General features: G+C 44.2%; 1 protein-coding gene across 4 annotated transcripts in view; it reads right to left on the bottom strand.

Annotated features, from left to right (window-relative positions):
* The window catches only part of CGNL1 (cingulin like 1), a 164873-nt gene that overhangs the window by 124480 nt on the left and 19595 nt on the right, over positions 1-20798 (bottom strand). The window contains exon 1 of one of the 4 annotated variants that reach the window (XM_054701808.1): positions 5300-5355. The exons of the other annotated variants lie outside the window; for them this stretch is intronic. The gene's annotated coding sequence lies outside the window, so the exon portion shown is untranslated. Of the gene's footprint in view, positions 1-5299; positions 5356-20798 lie in introns of those variants that run through there. 4 annotated transcript variants of the gene reach the window in all.

The raw sequence follows: 20798 nt of genomic DNA, 5'->3' as shown, positions 1-20798 counted from the left end.
CAATTGCAAATTATTTACTTAGATATTCTGCCTTAAAGAGGGAAGCATTACTCTTCACTTCTTCAGTGAAGACCATACATAGGGACTTCTTCCCAAAGAGGGCAGTACGGAAGGAAGAGCAAAGAACACCTTACAATGGAGAAACCTGGCAATACGACCTCCCCCAGGTCCATACTTAACTCACGATCAACAGCAACAGTGATAAGTCACACTGACAGCATGTGCTGGGAAGTAAAGGCACTTAAACTCTGTGGTCTTCTCCCAGCCCTCAGTTTAAACATGAAAAAAACAAAAGACAAATTCTAATAGAGGGGCATCCTATTAAACATCTGATGATTATTCCTCCAAACTATCACTGACATCAGTCTGAGAAACTGTCATGGGTGGGGGGGGCTGCCTTAGGAGACATGAAACTAAATGACATGTGCTATCCTGGATGGAATCCTGGAATAGAAAAGGGATATGAGATTAAAAACAAGCAAGTCTAGTAAAGTATGGACACTAGCTAGTCATAATTTCCCTTAATGGTGACAAACCAAATGCATGATGTTAACAACAGAGCAAATCGGCCGATGGGGTATATGGGAATTCTCTCTATTATCCTCACTAAAATGATTTGAAAATATGCATTTTAAAATGCTGCCAAGCAGTCAAAATCCACTGCTGTCACTCTGAGCCATGGCTTGCAATTCCCAACTCGTCCTCCACCTCTGACCTGTGGGGAGATGGATACTCATGTCCTTCAACAAGCCAGCGAAGCACCTTCTGGTTGGTCTCAAAGCACTGCTCCTGGATTACTTCTCTATCAGAAAGAACAGGGCAAACCATCTCCCAAGACCCAGTGAAAACCGTGTTATGTCACGGATACCTGAAGAAGAGCCCCAGGTCCCGAGCTCGGGCAGCTGTGCAAGGAGGGTTTGAGCATGATCTACCTGGTGATAATTTATGAGCTACACACAGTTTCCCATCAGCCGAGCAGTAGAAGCAGATGACTAAATAAACCTGCAAACTGCATCTGCTGGAAGGGAGAAGGAACAAATAGAGAGCTGGGCAAACACGGAAGATCCCTTCCCAGAGGACATAACACGCAGCAGAACTTAAATGGGAACATTAAACAAAGCTATAAAACCAATGGGCGTAAAGAAGACAGAACTCTGTCTGCTTCTCCTCCAGCTCCGAGAACATGCTTCTCCAAGAGAGAAACAACTGGACGAAAAACAGAAGAGCGGATTGAAGACACAGGAGAAATTAAACAAGAGGGGAAAAAAAAGAGACAGTTGAGAGCCAAAAAGGAGCATTGAAAAGTGAGAGATGGAGAGAATGATACGGATAAAGATATTATTCAACCTGTTAGGCTACAGGAAGCCACGTGACAGGAAGTGGAGCCGGGGCGTCGCCTGGGTTGAATGGAAGGAGCGGCCAATTCAGAGTCCCACTTAAAACATTCCTTAATAAGCACCACCTGATAGCCCAGTCGCCCCAACCAGAAAGCCGGAAGTCTCCTTTCCTGCCTGGCCACTCTGCCCAGCTGCTCCTCTCTCATAAACGCTCTCGACTCTGATGGGTCAGACACTGTGGGCTGACATCTGCGGAGCCCAGGCTAGCAGTACCCCTGCTCTGATCTGAACCCGGGTCTGCCAAGGCCCTAGTCACCCAGTGGAAGACAGGGCGGTGCCTGCCACCCAGCGACACAGATCCAAAGCCGAGCCCCTGCCAAATCAGCTGTATTTTCACATTTCTATAACTGCTTAATTACCGTCTGTTTATATGGGAGGAAGGGGGGAGGAAGAGAAGAAAAGAAGTGGCATCCCTTCCCCCACCACCTAGCAATCTAGGCCTCCAGAAAGGGGAAAAAAAAAAAAGCATTTCAATTCTGACTGGTACAGTTTGACCCTGGTATCAGTTTACCCATAGAAACAAAGTATAAACAGCAATTAGGTGTCTAGGGCTACTAAACAGACTATGTATGTAATTAATAGTGCAGCAATAAATAGTACTCACCGTTCATTGAGCACTTACCAAGTGCTAAGTACTATGTTAAGCATTTTTTATGGCTACCTGCCAGGTAGCTATTACTTATCACCATTGTGCAAATGAGGCCACTGAGGCTCAGAGGGGTTAAGTCACTCGCCCAAGGTCACCCAGATAGTTGTGGTGGAGCCAGAAGCCAATTCTCTTCATAAGTCCAAAGGCTACCGCATAACAGGTGCAACAACCTAAGTGCCATTTATGACACTGATTCATAGGAAAGGTGCTAATTGCTCCAAACAATCAGCTAACAACAAAATAAACCTCTAAAAGTCATCTGGTTGGCAGGTTGGAGACCACCTGCAGGGGATTATGAGAAAGGCAGCTGAGGATGTGGCTGCCAGGACACACCCACTCACAGTGACTGAGCATCTGCTTGCGCCCCGACTGTCAACACTGGATAGGATTCCAGGACACCCTGAAAGCAGGTGCTTCTGAGAGCAGCCACTGATCTGGGAGACTTCCCGGAGATGCTCCCATTCATACCAGAAGGGAGATGGTCAGCAGACAGCCACAGGTCCAGACAGCAAGGAGGCCATGTTAATAGAAGAGACAGGGGCTCGAGAGGATGCTTAGTGACAAGGGAGAGTGCGTGCAAGGACACTCCACAATTCTAAGGGGAACACGAGGGTGAGCCGTGCTTCCAGGAGCCTGGCAGCAGGAGCCGCGGGCCCAGCACGTGAGCACACAGAACTCAGATCCATGAGAAGGAACGGTGGGCTTCCAGCCCCACCGGGGAACAGCCCGGGCATCCTCACTCCCTTCCTACAAGACAGAGGCTGAAACTGGGAAGGAGCTGGCTGCTTTCAGGACCACCCTGGGAATGCAATGAGATCATGGATGTGGAAGCACTTTTTCAACTGCAGTAACTGAGAGAACTAGGTGGCATCAAAACCATATTTTCCGGAGGCTTTGGTTACGCCATCTCTGATATTTGGCGAGTACAAAAAAACAGTGCAAAAGCAGGTGGGTCTACCATGAAGAGGCTCCAGAGCAGATGGAGCAGATTCCAGGAGTGGTGAGGAGCTACCTCTAAGCCCACCGGGGCTAGCTGGGAGTACGTCAAGAGGCACTGGCCTTTTTCTTTTCCTGGCAGCACTGCGGAGCTGGGAGGTCAAAGAACTATAATCTCACTGCTGGCTTCCTGGAAGATATCAAGATAGCAGCAGCTTTGTTTTTTTTTGTTTGTTTGTTTTTTTTGCTTTTTTGCTTTTTTTTTTAAATGTCTTTGACTCCATGAACAAAACGTTTTCCAAGGACCCACTGCATGGAGGCTCCATGCCGGGTCTTGGGGCAGAAGACGGCGCAGCAGCAGCAGGAAGACAGGAACACACCACACCACCTCTCCCCCAAGTGGGGCACAGAAGTGGCTGGAAATCACTACTGCAGGGCTGGTGGCATCAAAGACTAAGGGAAGGAAGCATCTGCCACTTAGTGGCCTAAAACAACACACATTTGTTTACTGTATTGGGGGACAGAAGTCCTCTAGGTTAAAATCTACGTGGCAACAGGGCTGCCTTCTTCTTTCTAGGTACTTTAAGGAGAAATTCATTCCCTTGCCTTTTCCACTTTCAAGAACTGTCTGCATTTCCTAGTTCCGGGACCCTCCCTCCATCCTCCAAGCCAGCAGCACAGCATCTTCTGACTTTGCTTCTCTGACTCCTGTCTCCCTCTTTCTCTGACAGGGACCCGTCCTGACACCGGGCTCACCTGCATAATCCAGAGAATCTCATGGTCTTGGAGTTCTTAATTTAATCACATCCCTTTCACCAAGTAAGGCGATATTCACAGGTTCCAAAATTAGGATATGGACATCATTGCTCTCCCTGCCACGTAAGTAGACAGGGTAAGTCAGCCTCCAAAAAGGGGGAAAAAAGGAAATTAGCATTCTGAAAGATGCAGTGAGGAGATGAGATCTTTTTTTTCAGCATCTCTAGTTGGAATTTCCTGAAGACCCTGCCCTTGGGTTCCTTGAGACCCATTCACCTGCTGTCAGTTTCCTACAGGATAGTCATTCTGCCCTGGCGCAAAACCACATACCCAGTGGGCACAAGATTTACACACAACCCCCCCACCCCGAACCCCGCGCCTCATCCTCTGCCTCTCTCATCCTATGGTCTATGCCCTAAACCCAGGAAACACAGACAATGCATTGTTGGGGCATTAAGAGGTCAAACAGATCAGCAAACTGTACCGATGATGGGTCAAGCTAACAAGATGAAGTTTAATTTCATTAACTCATTTTGTGTCATGGAAGGGAGAATCGACAGCTCTATAGAAATGAGCTACCTGACTGCAGGATGGGTGAAACACAGAAGCAAACCTTGTCTTTCTCCTTCTTGGTTTTTGTTTTATACAAGGCTTGAGGGATCATAGTTGACAGCAAATAGTTCACTGTGAGATGACTGTCAAAGATCATGCGGTCTCTGGAAATTATATTCCTCTATTCAACAGGGCAGGCCAGTTAGAAATACTGTAGGTCCCCCTCAAATCAAGAATACCCCCCAACTTTCTCAGAAGTATGCCTTTTCACCCAAAGACACAGCCTGAGGGGAACCTGCAGGGAGTATTGAGACGCTGGGGCCACCACCACCAGCCAGCAGCCACACTAGGCAGGTGAAACCCCCTCATGGGCACTGTCAGGTGCCCTCCCTAGTGATTTCAGGGCCAGCCAGCAAGAGGCTGGTTTAAGAAAAGTGGCCAAGATGGCTTCAGGACTGAGAAGCTAAAAGGAGGCACCAGGTACAGAAGTGGGAACAGGGCTGGGGACACAATAAACTGCCGTCAAAGGTACATACCAGAGTCGCTGTTGTGTGAAAAGGGGATTAGACTCGCTCTGTGTGGCTCCAAAGGTTAGAACAAGGAACAATGAGTAGATGTGCCAAGGACACAAATTCCAATTCAATCTAAGTGGGAGGGGGTTCTTAACAGCTAGAGATGCCTAAACACGACACAGGCTATTTCCGGGGACAATGAGGAAGGCGTACACAGCGGGGAAGGGGCTCCCGGGTCTGCCCCTTGATAAGGGCAGGTGCTCCCAAATCTGAGAGTCAATGATTCCATCTCCAATTTACTCAGCAACAATCCATTCACATACACAGAGAAACCATCCAGATAATCACAACAGCCCAGGAGTATTTACAAGAAAGGGGATAACAGAACAGCCAAAGAACAAAGTTTTCTCCAGATCTTATCCTGCATGTTTATGTGGACAGAACACTGGCTTCAGAGTTTTTTTAAAGGTCTCTTCACTGAGCAAGGTCACTCCTACCTGCAGCTGGGGAGAGGGTGTTCCGGGCCAGCCTGACATCCACTGCCTGAGAGACTCCAGCCTGCATCAGAAACAATGGAGGAGGCACATTGCGGACAGCAGGCAGATCCCAATACAAACTCAAAACCCACTGCAGCCCTCTAGGTAGAGGAAGGAAGTCATCCCAAAGAAAACCTCGGGGTGTCACACAGAAAGGCAGTGATTTAGTGTGGCCAGCCAGAGAAACACAGAAAATATGAAGCCGGGTGTAATTTTCCCAAGAAGCACTTGATACTCCTCGTTTAAAATTATTAACCTCTCAATAGGCAAGAGGTGAAAAGAAGCAGGAAAGCTCTCCAGGAGGTATTACTGCAAGATAATTTTTAAAACTCCAGAGAAGCAGAGCCAAAGAGCAATGAAACCATCCACATCAGAAAAGAAAATTAGTGAACCTGAATAGTATGTGGCCAAAAAGCCAGAATTAGCTAAACAGTAAGCTCCATGAAGGCAAGGATAGCCAGATGTAGGTTAGGCTCCCCAGTGAGAACACAGCTGGTTAATAAAAGATCACAGGAGTGGGGCCTCCCTGGTAGCGCAAGGGGTTAAGCACGGCATTGTGAAGCTATCCGCAGCCTCTGCAGCACAGTTCCGGCCAGGGAGGTGACCCACATGGCGCAGCAGACCTCTCCTGTCTTGCCCGCTGCTCCCCTCAGCAGTGTATTTCAGTTGATCTCCCTGTTCTGTTCCCCACTGTCTCCAGTGAATCCTCTCACCCCGCCCCCTACACCTTTAGCCTGTACCCCAATTCTTGTATGCATAAATCTTTTTTTTTTAAACTGTCCTTGTCTTATTGCATATTCTTTGCTCCTTTGTCAAAGATTAGTTGTCCATGTATGTGCGGCTTTATTTCTGGGTTTTCTATTCAATCCCATTGGTCTGTGTGTCTGTTTTTGTTCCAGTACCATACTGTTTTAATTATTATGGCTTTATAGTATAGTTTGAAATCTAGGCGTGTGATACCTGCATTCCCCTTCTTTTTAGTAAGGAGAGCTTTGGCTATTCAAGGGTTTTTTGTGGCTCCACATGAATTTCATCAATATTTGTTCTATTTGGGGGCCTCCCTGGTGGCGCAAGGGGTTAAATGTCAGCACTATGAAGCAATCTGCAGTTACTGCAGCACAAGTTCAATCCCTGGCCAGAGAGGTGACCCAGTGGTGCAGCAGACCTTTTCTGTCTTGCTCACTACTCCCCTCAGCAGTGTATTTCAGTTAATCTGCCTGATCTGTTCCGTACTCTGTCTCTGGTGAATCCTCTCACCACCCCCCACACAACTCTGGCCTGTACCCCAGCTCTTGTATGCATAAATAAATAAATCTTTTAAAAAACTAAATATTAAATTATAATAGAGCCTGTTCTCAGTTTTTTTCATTTGTGTTTACTTGGCATCTATAAAAATTGCACTAAAGAGGAATAGTTGAAGCTTTTGATGTGTACTGTGAGAAATGAGATTCAAACTAGTGATGAAATGAGAAACAGTAACATTTGAATTACAACATCAAAATGTAAGTAGAATATTAATAAAACAACTTCTGAAGTTTAAAATCTTCTAGAGCTATGGTATACAAAAATGGATTTTAAAACTAGTAAATCTCACATGCATAAATAAATCTTTTAAAAAAATAAAAAAATAAAAGAACACAGGAGTAAATGCCTCCACGCAGCCTTGAAGACCAGGCATTCCTGATTTGGAAGAAGATAAGCTAAATTCTAAAGAAGACACAAAAACCAGCTCATGTCAGAAAAATCTGTATCTACAAATACAGCCCTTGCTCATGACACCCTTCTGTAATATTTTGATATTGAGAAAAACACTAACATGATCATCCAAGATGGTATCAATTTGATAAATTTCAGCAAACTCCCCCCAAAGCTGGGCTTTTAAAAAAGTTTTTGATCTTTATGGTACAGTACAAATTGTGTTTGCTAAGCTGTTACAATTTTCAGACTCTATCAAAATCCAAAACCACAGATGGATGATCTTGTTATATTCCAGTAAATTCTCCAGTGAATCTGAGAAGATGAACATGACAAACGTCACTCTCTATTAAGAACCGCATTTTATCTCTTTAATAAAAGAGAAAAGAAATGAAATCCACACAAATACATCAAGTTTCAAACAAGATTTGAACAGCACCTCCCCGGGCCATGAGGAGATTGGGGAGCAGAGGTTTAATATTCTGAAAAAGTCATTTTGCTAGGTTCTACTGACAGTTCTTCTAACAGTTAACGTGAGACTCTAAAAGTTTTTTAACAAATAATAGAGCAGGGCCTCCCCAGTGGCGCAGCGGTTGAGCGCTGGGTTGCGAAGCTGCCCGCAGCCTCTGCGGCGCCGGTTCGATCCCCGGCTGCTCCCCGGCCACCGGAGGAGGGTCCCACAAGGCGCGCAGACCTCTCCTGCCGCCCGCTGCTCCCCTCAGCAGTGTACTTCGGTCCTTCTGCCTGCTCTGTTCCCCGCTCTGGCTCTGGTGAATTCTCTCGCCCTCCCGCGCTTCTGACTGTACCCAGTGCATGTGTAAACAAAACAAACAAATAAATAAATAAATAAAACATGCCTCTATTAAAAAAAAAAAAAAAAAAACAAATAATAGAGCAATGGGTATATTTAGGTTGGATTTATTTTTGCCTCTGTCTTTCAGTTGTTATTATGGGGCATCTTTATATGTACTGTCCCCCACTCAACCAAAATACGGACACGTGCCCTTTGGGACTGTGCTGACCAGGCCAGATATGCCCGCAGAGACAGAGAGGGAGTAATAGCAAGCTCCCATTTATGAAGCTAACCAGAAAGACAGCTATCTGCTGCCTGGCCAGGGCTCACTGAGGACATAGCAGAAAGCTGGGGCTCCCATCCAATGGTGGCAGGAACACCTCTCACACCCACTAAGGAAAGGGAGCTACAGCTTTCTGAGTGGCTAGCACAGGTTAGGTTCTGTTTGGGGGGATCCACCTAGATTTGCATTTCATCTTCCTAACAATAAAATGGGAGAAATAAAAGATGAGGTATTTCTGTAATTTGGACAAGGTTGAAGCTAACTGACAGAGCTGAAATTCTGATGGTTTGTGGTCGGTCCTACTCCAAGCCTTTGCTTGCCCACTTTGTTACCTCATTTTATCCCACTGCAAACAAGATTCCCCAAAGGGCAAGATTCCATATAGCTGAGGTGGTGAGCTCTCACTGGCCAGAAACCCTGAACCATCTTGGTTAAAATACTTCTAGGCTGTTGGTTTGTACCTTTAATCTTTGAAAACAGAAGGAGGGCCTCCCTGGAGCACAGCACTATGAAGCAATCCGCAGTCTCTGTGGCACGAGTTCGATCCCTGTCCAGCCAGGGAGCAACCCATATGGCGCAGCAGACCTCTCCTGTCTCGCCCACTGCTCCCCTGAGCAGGGTATTTCACTCAGTCTGCCTGTTCTGTTCCCCACTCTGTCTCTGGTGAGTCCTCTCATCCCCACCCCCCAACCCCCGCATTTCTGGCCTGTACCCCAGCTCTTGTATGCATAAATAAACGAATCTTTAAAAAAAATTAAAAAGAAACCAAAACAGAAGGAATTGTTGCCACCTGTGAGAGGACAAGGTCCCCCTGAAGTGTACAGTACAGACGCTCTGTCAGAACTTTCTATTCCCAACTCCCTTCTAATGGTTTGGGTTTTTTCAAACCAATGTTTTATTGGACTTGTTTCTCTACATTTTTCTCTTAAGAAAAACAACCCTGGATAGACTCGCCCTAGAACCACACCTACTCTCGTAGCAGCTTCTAGTTACTGCCTAACAGTCCCAGGACCACTCTGATCGTCCCCAAAACTCCCGACTTATAATGCAACTTAATAATGACTTATAATGCAATGAATCCACCTCATTCCCTCTCAGCAACCTGAAAGCATCCTCAATTCTCCCTCTCCTTTGCACCACACCAGCTAGTGATGGCTTCTTGCTGACCCGGACTCAAAGCCAATCTCAGCCGCTCAGCCCCATTCCCAGGCTGACATCTTAACTTGAGCTGTACGAGCCTCACCTGGATGTCAGCAGCAGCCTCCCGCCTTGTCCCTCAGCCAAAAGTCTCTCCAAACCACTCTCCACACTCCAAAGACAGTGTGATCTTTCCAAATTTGTCCACTACATTTGTACTTCAGCTTCGGAATTATTCAACAGTTTCTTCATTTGAATTAAAGATAAAGATACAAGATCCTTAGCATGGCCACCAAGACCAGGGCCCTGACTACCTGGGACATAAGGGACACCCTGAAACAAGACCTGAGGGTTTCCAAGGCACCATGCTCCGTGGCTTCCACAAACGTGTCTGCCAAGCCCACCTCAATGCACTCTCTTGTAGACCTCGCCTTCCCGAATTCTCCTGACCAGGTTTTGTGCATTTTCTCCCCTCACTAACACCCCACACTCACTGCTCAGCACATGCGCTCAGTGGGCTGGTCCACTTCATCTCCCCATTACAGACTGGAAGCTTCAGGAGGGTAGGTCTCCCCCAAAAGTCTACAAAGCTTAGTTCCTTAATACAGGCAGACGGGGTTAGAAGTCAAACACCATTGAAGAGCATACCCCCTCACTAACAGGGAGCCAAGCAAGGCCGCATGCCCTTTGCTGACTGGCGGGAAAGAGTGATCTCTGGAAGTTCAGCTCTGGGAAGGTTGCCCAAACGTGGCTTTGGGGCTTGAAAGTCACATTTCTAAATAATCAGCTCTATGTTTCCACAGGGATGACTGGGCAGTGCACATTTGAGAAAAGAGACTCACCTCTAAGTGAGGCACTCAAGACAAAGGTCTCTATGAAAGGAAATGATTTCAGCTTGCAAATATCTTTGTTCATCCTCCCTGATATTCTGGGGCCCCAGGGAAACCTAACTGTTTTCCGTGCACCAAAATAAACATATGCTAGGGTGTGTTCTGTCCTCAGTTGCTTTTGGAAACTGACTTCTTAGGATAGACTATTTTCTTTTAAGCATCCCACTTACTGCAAGACTTCAGCGGGACACTTAGCCAGGTCATTAACTCCCTTAACTTCCACCCCACCCTCTCATGTCTTTTGAAGATACTGAGCAGAATATTAATTTTAACTTTCAGATATGGAAAACATCTGTCAGAACCCCTTTTTGGAACTTAAAAATTTTAAATATCAGCAAAAGGAGAGCTTTTCTCAGTAGCAAAAAGTCCTCATGTTATTCTAATGAGTTTTTCTGGTAAGAAATCTCTTCCATACTAGCCCTGTTTTCTGATAATTACTTTTTAAACATTTCCTTTTTTTGCGGGGTGGGAGGGGATCATCAGAATAAGCAGTTCAGAAGCAGATAATCTTATCATATTTGCTAAAAACAAAGAAAAAATTAGAGACATGAGGTAAGTTCTAGCAAGTGAATTAAGACCTTCAGTAATTACTGAAACTTAGCTTTTACTCTCCTAACAAAACCTTCAAACTTCTCATGTGTACAGAAAGCATATTAGAGAGCCCACATCCTAGAAGCAGGGGCAAGAGGCTGGACTTCTGTCAGTAATAACAAGATGATCCAACAGTTACCAATTCTACAGCATTCAGAGAACAAGAAAATTCATTTCAGGGCCTCCTTCATGGTGTAGGGTTTAAGCACAGTGCTATGAAGCTATTCACAGCCTCTGCAGCATGAGTTCAATCCCCCGGCCAGCCAAGGAGCTACACACATGGCACAGCAGACCTCTCCTGACTCGCCTGCTGCTCCCCTCAGCAGTGTATTTTAGTCAGTCTGCCTGTTCTGCTCTCCGCTCTGTCTCTGGTGAATCCTCTCACCCCCCGCACCTCTGACCTGCACCCCAGTTCCTGTATGCATAAATAATCTTTAAAAAAAAAAAAAAGAAAATTCATTTCAAAGGGGAAAATGAGCCAACCTCTCAAGTGGCCTGTAAACAGAGCAAGAATAAGACAACAGTCATTTAATTCTAGTATCAACTAGAATTTGATACCTATGGCAAGCACTGAGTTACTATTTGGTAATCACTCAAGAGTTTTTTCAATATTTTGATTATTAAGTCAATGCAAGAAAAAATGGCTTCAAAATGTGTTCCAAGGCCAGCCTTATCAGTAACTCAAACTAACAATTTTTTAGATTTACAAGGCACTTTTGTGTGAGTTTGATTACTGTGCTCTCATGTTTAACTGACATTTTAAATACATTTGTTAAATGAAGGCAGGCATGTACCTGCTTTCCTGAGGTCCTCACACTAGGCTGTCTTCATGCCCACCCTTCAAATGCTTGACCTTCATCACTGACCCTGACCTTCTAATTGCTATGTTGTGAGTCATTTTGCAATGACTGCAGAACAAACACCACAGAAAGTTCTGGGTTACTCCGCTGTGCTCCTAACTGGGCTGCCCACCTCCTCCCTTCTCAGAACCCTTAATTGGCTTCTCACTCCTACCTCAATAAAGCCCTTAGACCTGCAGCATTTACCCAAAGAAAACAGACACTGATGCAAAAAGATATATGCACCCCTATTCCCATTGCAGCATTATTCACAATAGCCAAGATATGGAAACAGCCTAAAAGTCCATTGAATGGATAAAGGTGGTGTGTACACACACATGCATGTGTGCACACACACAAGTGTAATACTACTCAGCCATTAAAAAATGAAAGCATGTCTTGTGCGAAAACATGGACAGACTTTGAGGTTGCTAGGCTAAGTGAAATAAGTGAGACAAATACCATGAGTTCACTTATGTATGGAATCTAAAATCAAAACACTCAATCAAAAACAAAAATAACTAAAAGAAAAGCAAAGTTCATGGCACCCCAATGGCAGCTCGGTCAAAGGGAGTCACACAGGAGAGTCATGATGCAGCATATGAGTGGAAGAGAGAAAATGGTCCACCCTGAAGAGGATGGAAGTAGTGGTGCCCATGTCATCACTGACATGGAAGGCAACGAGGTGGGAGGAAGGAAGAGCCATTGTCTTGATAACTAATATTTGTATGCACTCTGGTTTAGGAGCATCCACACAACATGACGCAGCATCATTGATTCACATGAAAAGACTGACATAGGGAGTATATTTTATGGGGAAGGAAAATGAGTCAGAAAGGGGAAGTGATTTCTTGGCCAAGTTTGCACAGCAAGCAAGGGGCAATTGGGGAATGTCAGGTATCTTACAGCTCATAAGTCTGTCTTATCTTCAGTTCTTTTAGCCCTCAGTTCCATTCTTTATATGGAAAGTATATAATTCTTTATATACAAAGAATTAGAAAATTTCATTTTTTAAGGAAAAGAATCTTTGTCAAACATTGACAGTGATTTGGGCTCAAAAGTTCTAATTTTCATGCAATTTCTGTTCTTCAAGTCACACTATGTGAGGTCAACCTGGAGAACATTTGATTGCATCCTCTTGCCCAACTCCATCCTTCTCTGTTGACAGTGAGCTAAATCCGCAACAAGTTTTTTAAAAAAAGATTTATTTATACATACAAGAACTGGGGTAGAGGTCAGAGGTGTGGGGAGGTGAGAAGATCCACCAGAGACAGAGCGGGGAACAGAACAGGCAGACTGACTGAAATACACTGCTGAGGGGAGCAGCAGGTAAGACAGGAGAGGTCTGCTGCGCCATGTGGGTTAGCTTCCTGGCTGGGGATTGAGCTCAGGCTGCTGTGGTGATAGTGCTGAGACTTAACCCCTTTGCCACCAGGGAAGCCCTTCAATAAGTTCTTTATCCACTATCAAGAAGGCTTCCATTCCAGCCAGCAGCACCATTTTCTTAGCTACTACTTCTAAAAAACCTGAAACTTTTTCTAAGTGTGTGCCTATGTAATGAGAACAGTAACTGCATAGCAATTTTGATTTTTATAAAGAGGACAGACTTCAAATGAACTTTACATCCTCTAGGCGCAATTAATTCAACTTGATCTGTTACGTTAATGACTTTATTCAAAAGCAGAATCCCTTCCTGAATTTGTTCCAGGATATAATCTATGACCTCTTTACTTAGAAGAAATGTGGTCTCCTCTGGCTAAGCTTTCCCTGGGCGCTCCTGGAAAGCTGGAGACCAAAGGGAAGTCAAATCCAGGCCTTTAAAATTTTTGCCTCAGGGCTCTGCAAACTTATAGCCAAGTGGCTGCAGAATAATTGAGCAAAACAGCCACTGGAAGCATTTTTATGTGAAAATGTACCCTCCACAAAAGCTTGCTATTAAGGGCCCATATTTCTCAGTAAGTTCCTTCAAAATGTCATTACCATAGCTTTTCATAGGAACTCGGTTTCAGAAAATCCATGACGGGCTCACTGGCTTTATTAGAACCACATTCTTCATTTGAAAATATTTTTCACACTATTAAAAAGGAAAAAAAACCCTCAAGGTCCTCCATGAAGATGCGGTTCTGCTTTTGTTGCCAGCTGGTAGAGCAAACTTAAGAGGAAAAAGGGGATTTGCCCTGAGGTTTTGAGGTCTAAAGCTGGGTCAACTAAAGCTCCAGACTCCGCTGGGAGAAAGGGAGTCCAGAGACTAGCCACTTTCCTGGAAATGCTGCGGTGTGCCCAGATTCTGGGCATGGTCAGTAGGAACAAGCCAAGCACATGGACTGCTTGAGAAAACACTGAGGGGAAAGAGACATTTCTAGCAGTTTAAATCAACACCTCAAATTGCACTGGAAGCAGATGAGACGTCAAGGCTGACCGCAGAGCACTGGCCCACAGCGCTCCCTGGGCAGAAATAACAGCTCAGCTCTGGGCGCCAACCAGTGCTTTGGAAGGTCACCTTACCTCCATGGGAGCCTAGGGTGGGGAGTATTGGGGTTCTAGTCCGTGCATTTGTCTCCTAGGATGGCAGGGCTAGCACTCGGGAAGACGGCAACTCCAGGACAGGGAAGAGCGTCTCACTGGACATGGCCATTAAAACTCACTGGTCATTCTCTCAGGCCGCTTCTTTCCTTCCACACACCACCACCTCCATCTCTATTTAGATTGAGTATTTGCCAGCTTGCCTCCATCCAGCCAGATGTTACCTTTCAAAGACTGCTTATTTCTCTAATTATTTCCAGGAGAAGCAAACACTCTTGAGCCACTGGGGTTTGCCACGGAATTCACTTTTTCCCACAGAGGGGTGTAGGTCATTCTCTGCCTTCCTGCGTTCACTGGGCTCACAATGCTGTAGGCGGCCTAAATTCATGCAGTCAATGAAACTGTTTTGAAATAAACTCCTTGGCATCTGTGACAAGCTCATTCCCCTCCAAACTTTTGCGTTTTTGTTTTGTTTTCTGGGATTTCTTTTAGCCTCATAGTTCTCTGAAAGGAACTTTATGTTAGAGGGCCAAAGTGTTTTAAATACACTCCCATTAGACCATATTTGCAAAAACAATATCATTTTCTTAGCGGCAGAGTCTTGGCTGAAATGCTTCCAGGAAGCCAATATGTTGTTCTGGGCCCCCACGAGGGGCGTGTCAGCCTGGCCCACAAAGCTCAGTATGAGTCAGGGCCAGGCTGGTCGAGCCAAGACCACCTCCGAGGTTGCCACTGAGAAGGCAGACCCCCATGTCAATAGCTGGCAATCAAGTCTCCTTAACCGCCACTTTCAAAAGACTCCCCTGACATCAAGCTTCTGGCAGGCACGATGGAAAGTACAGCCTCCAAAGGACAGCAAAAGATTCCATGGTGGCCGTTTCTGACATCATTTGAACCACCACCTCCAGTTTCTTGAGTAGATTCAGAAAAATGCCCACCTCTTAGATTGAAAATAATGCATGCATGCACTTGGAATCTCAAATGCCTACTGTTTCATCAAAATATTTAAGCCTATAACCTCATTGGGGGGGTGGGATGGGGGTGAGAGAATCCCTATGAGAAACTTAATCTGAGGCAGGAAAAGCAGAAGTTGGAGCATCTGGGGCCTTTTAAACTTCCCACCTCATCACACTGGGAATTCAACTTAACAGAGAGCACCTACTGTGTGCAGGTCACTTTTAAGTTGAAATAGAGGACACAGCACAATATCTGTGTGAGGCCTTCACACAGCAGAGCTATCGGTGAAGTTAGGTTCAGCTACATATAATGAAAAACACAACAGAACTTTAACTTAAACAATAAAAATGAGCAGAGCTAGCAGAATTGGGCTAGTATGAGTGCCCAAGATCATTAGGGACCAGGTTTCTCCTTTCTTCGTGCTCCACTTTGAGTACAACTTCCATCTTCACAGTTAAGGGAGGTAACCAGTATCCAGATGGCTGCTGGATTTCAGTCACTGATCCATATTCTCAGCGTAAGTAGAAGGACAGACAGAAAAAAGCCAAAAGAGAGCAGAGTCCAGGGAAGTCAGTCTCTGGAAACTTCCCCATAGGCCCTAGTGGTAAGACCCACCTTTCATTTACCAAGCTTAAGTCACCAGCCCATACTCAGGTGAAAGGGGACTGGGAAAGTCTTCTAGCTTGCCACATCACTATGTCCTCAAAACAATCAGGTTTTTGGTTACTGGGGAAGAAGGGAAGAGTAGATACTGGATATAAAACTGCAGTCTTTGTCACATAGTCCAATCGCTACCCCAAAGATGGAATGCATAAAAGAAGAAATTAAGGGTGAGCCAATTTGGAGCTCTACCAAGTTTAGAAGAGCTGATAGTAGAAAAGACAGATGATTGAAGGATGAAGGCTCCAATGACATTACTTTTCAGGAACAACTAAAAACATCATTAAGTTGAAGGAGTTTTGAGCAAATAATAAAGCCAATTTTCCAGAACCAGTCACCTTTGAATTGAATATTTCATGAAGCATTAAAACTGATAAGGGCACTTCTTAGGCATTTTAGAACTGTGACTCCATCAGACTCACTTGCTTTTTAAAAATACAAATACCTGAGGTTCACTTTTGGAGATTCTGATGAATGGTTTAGGGTTGAGGCCTAATATTACGCATGCACGCGCATGCACGTGTGTGTGTACACACACACACATACACACACGCAACCCAGGTAATTCTTGTGATCAGTGGTCTGTATGAAAACAGTTACTTCATCCGAACCCTCATTTCAAACATGAGAAGACAACTTAAAACAGCCATATGATTGTCTGTTGTCCACACTAGTAATTAGGACTAAAATCTAAGTCTCTTAACTCATAATTCAGTCCTCTTTTTCTTGAATTTGAGGAATCTGACTCTCCAGACTGTCGAAGACAAAGGTTCAGATCATCCAAATATCAACCATCCTATCCAAAGTGGGGAGCAGAACAGGCAGATCTACTGAAATACACTGCTAAGGGGAGGAGCGGGCAAGACAGGAGAGATCTGCTGCACCATGTTGGTCACCTCCCTGGCTGAAGGAGTTTCCATGCTCAATCCAATCTCCAAGTCAATTATATTTACCTAGCTACCAGCAAATGTAGGACAATCTGTTGGCACTCTCTGCTGGAATACCAAGGCCTGCAATTAGACCCCACAACCTCAGGGTAAGGTGCTCCCTACATCTGCAATACCAGCTGAAGGTGGGGTGCTCAAGGAATAATTTTTTTTTAAGATTTATTTTATTTATGTATGCAAACAAGAATTGGAGTCTAGGCCAGAGGCATGGAAGGTGAGAGGACTCACCAGAGACAGGGTGGGGAGCAGAACATGCAGATCTACTGAAATACACTGCTGAGGGGAGCAGTTGGAGAGACAGGAGAGGTCTGCTGTGCCATATGGGTCACCTCCCTGGCCAGGGATTGAACTCATGTCTCAGTGGCTACTGACAGCTTGATAGTGCTGAGACTCCAACCCCTGTGCCACCAGGGAGGCCCTCAAGGAATAATTTTAAATTGGATATGTATGCATAGATATGTGTATATGGCTCTGCATACCTACATTTATCTCCCTGCCCCCTTCTGAGATCAGAGAGACCCTTGGGAGGAAGGCAAGAGGACTACCCAAGGAGAGAGGAAGGAGGTAGAGATGTTCCATATTTTAATCAGCATCTGAACACAAAATGCCGTCCTGTGTTGAGCAGTTCCCCACTGCACACAAGAGCCTAGAAGTGAGGCTAGGTCTATCATCAACCAGGGGTGAAAAGGCCAAATTCTCATCTCTGTCCCCCACCCCCACCCCAGCAGCTGGGAAGTAGGTCTAGGTCTCCAGTGGGACATGGCCAGGGTGTCCTAGCCAGAGGATATCTGTGGCAGGACCAGGCTCTGATCCTACCTACACCCACTTCCCTCAGCCCCAGTCCATTTCCATGGTCCAATTCCCACCTTCCCAGTACCTTGTAATATCCTCGCAGTGACTATTGCTAAAAATATAGAACCACAAATGGTGTCCTCATGGAAATAAGAAGGCCTCCATTTCCCCACAATTTACCCATTTCAGAATCACCTGGGATGGTGAGAAGGGAGGCAAAGGACTGATTTGTTTCTATGGGGTCTTCCCTTGTCTGTTGATTCCTTCTCCTTCCTTTGGCCCTGTCTGCCTCTCTTCCTAACAGAGATGAATCCATGTGTTCCTTCTTGCCTCTTATAGCCACAAAATAAAGGTCTCTCTCTGACTGAAAATTGAAATTCGAGCCTCCCTGGTGGCGCGGGCAGTTGAGCACAGCGCTGTGAAAGTTGTCTGCAGCCTCTGCAGTGCCAGTTCCATCCCCACCGGCTGTGGAGCAACCCACATGGTGCAGCAAACCTCTCCTGTCTCGCCCGCTGCTCCCCTCAGCAGTGTATTTCAGTCAGTCTGCCTATTCTGTTCCCCACTCTGTCTCTGGTGAATCCTCTCACCCTCCTGCACATCTGGCCTGTACCCCTGGTTCTTGTATAATCAGATCTTTTAAAAAATAAAAATTAAAAAAATTGAAACTCAAAAGTACCTCACCCGACACGTCTGTGTTTTGAAAACACCAGGCAATATGCCAATGAACAGCCTTTGACAAAGACAGGGAAACAGAAGTGCAACAGAGTACATTTATGGCAGACCATATCAAATTGTAAATGTGCACACCATCAACTCAGCCATTTTACCTCTAGTAATTAATCCTAAACAGGAAAATTACACAAACACACTTAAGTATATACTTATATACAAGGTGTTTATAGTAATTCATGTCCATTAATAGGAGGTTGGCTAAATTATGATATATGCTACCTTGGAAATACCAAGGTGCTATTAAAAACTTTATTTAGGCAGTCATGGAAGTATCAATATATATTGTTTTAAAAAATTAGGTACCAGAACAATGAATATAGTTGGAGTGTAGCCCCATTTCTATAAAATAACTATAGAAATACATAGTTTATATATTTATATATATATATATATATACACACACACACTTTGTACAAGTATAAAGTTACATAAAAATCTAAAAAAAGAAGTTTACCAAATTCTTAAATGTTATGACTGCAGGTAATAAAGCAGGGTGCTTTCAATTTAAATGACACATGGCTGTAGTGCTTTGATTTTTATTATAAATTATTAACAAGAAAAAATAAATGAAAGCTCAACGGCCGTTGATAGTGCTAAACAGATGCCATGAAGTCCAGTCTCCCTTTTTAAGTAACAGGCTGTCTCAAAGCCAGCGCCAACACACAAGGCAATTCAGTATCACCTTCCTTCTTCCTTTTCAACTGATACACAACTCTGTTCAGTTGGAAATCACAATTCCTGGTCCAAAGACAAGTAGAAACAATAACAAAGAAAAGTGAGTTGCTATAGAAGCAAACAAAATATCAGCTGCAGAAGATGACAGAAGAACCACAAAAAGCAGTCATGAGAGCTAGGAGACTCGCAATTCCCACAACTATTAAGTGTAGAAACAAGGAGATTTACACACCTAGAATCACGAATGATAGCTCCACGTAAGATCAGCAAGAGTGCAAATGGTAGTTTTTATTTAGTGTCTAGTTTTTAGTACTACAAGGAAACATGTACCTACTGGAAATCTCAATTAAAAACAAATGTTTAGTCTTATCACTCAGAAATCACAAAAGAAACTGAAGTATTTAACTACCCCATGAGCTCTGTAAGATACTATATTTTTATTTAGGTTATATTTACTGAATAAAGTTATAAATTCTAGTTTTTATTCTTTAAATTCATTTGATTAAAATGTTCACAATTCTTAAAATTCCCCATATTTCCCAAATTAACTTATACTCTCAAGAGAACATTACCCTATGTCAGCAGCCCTCACAGGATGAGTCTGTATCCTCTATTTATGAGAGAAAAACAAGAGACATCTATTGATTGTCATAAAGAATAAATTCAGGCTTATATAGCAGTGTGGATTTCTTGTGTATTTTTTCTATTTCCCTACACACAAGGATTTTTATTGGCAATAAAATAAATGCTGGGTCTTTAGGAGATTAAGCAAGGCTTCAAAGAATAAGTTTCCACTTTTTCAAAATCCTAACCAACCAAAATTTCAGCCACTAATGCAAATTATTCAAATATAAACTATAATTAGGATTTGAAGATTTAATTCAACGTTGAAAAACAAACAGTTGAAGGAAATGGGGCAATTCTTTAAAACAGGAAGCCTGTGCACCATTTCATGAAGTCTTTTCTATGTAAGGAGTTGTGGCTGTGGTCATGTTCTGGTGGGTTAAAACAGCAGAGGTACATGCACCTTCACAACTAGACAAAACAGCCAGTTTAATTAAATTGAACACACTATGACTTGTGCAGTTTTCCAGTGTTCAGTTACTAGATGTGAAATGATTTATTTTTCAGGGGCCTCCCTGGCGGCCTAGGGGTTATGTCTCAGTGCTATCATCAGGATGGCCTGAGTTCTGTCCCTGGCCAAGGAGCTACCCACATGGCACAGCAGACCTCTCCTGTCTCACCTGCTGCTCCCCTCAGCAGTGTATCTAGTAAATCCCCCTGTTCTGCACCCTTCTCACCTCTAGCCTACATCCCAGTTCTTCCATGCAAAAAAAATTAGACATCTGTTTATATTTCTATTAAAAAAACTTATTTTTCAAGCATGTTGTATATTACATGACTGCCATGCAGGTTCGACTTTCTCAGGTCGCTCATGTACTCTGAAGTGCAAAGACACAGCATTTCCCAGCACGGAAGTGCCCATCAGATGGCAGGCACACAACAAATGCTGGTCTCCTCTCCCCTTGCTGTCTTTCTCCAAATACAACAGGAAAATGGCAACATGCTACACACTTACAATATAGGGAAGTCTTCATTCCTGGGCACTTCCTTCATTGCTTCCCTTATTTCATTACATGGGCACCCAAAGTAACATGTCTTGCATGTATGAAATGACTCCAATGTTGTCTTTAGTCTACACATACTAGGGACAAGAAGAAGTGCATGCGAATGGTTAACCGTGTGTCTTGACAACGGAACTGAAAACAGCTTTTCATTGTCATCTTATACTTTTCAGTATCATCCAAATGTTTTACAATAAGCATCTATCAAGTCAACACTGAGTTTGATAAAGCACAGCTTCCCTACACTCTCACCAGAATAACTCAAATGAAGATGACACTTGCCACTAAGTGGGAACTCTGGAGCCACTGAACTCACACAAA

This window comes from Talpa occidentalis, unplaced genomic scaffold, assembly GCF_014898055.3.
Source record: "Talpa occidentalis isolate TD23 unplaced genomic scaffold, MPIMG_talOcc4v2.1 talOcc4.11, whole genome shotgun sequence".
NCBI classification, from domain to species: domain Eukaryota; kingdom Metazoa; phylum Chordata; class Mammalia; order Eulipotyphla; family Talpidae; genus Talpa; species Talpa occidentalis.
This window is presented reverse-complemented; position numbering and strand designations above follow the sequence as displayed.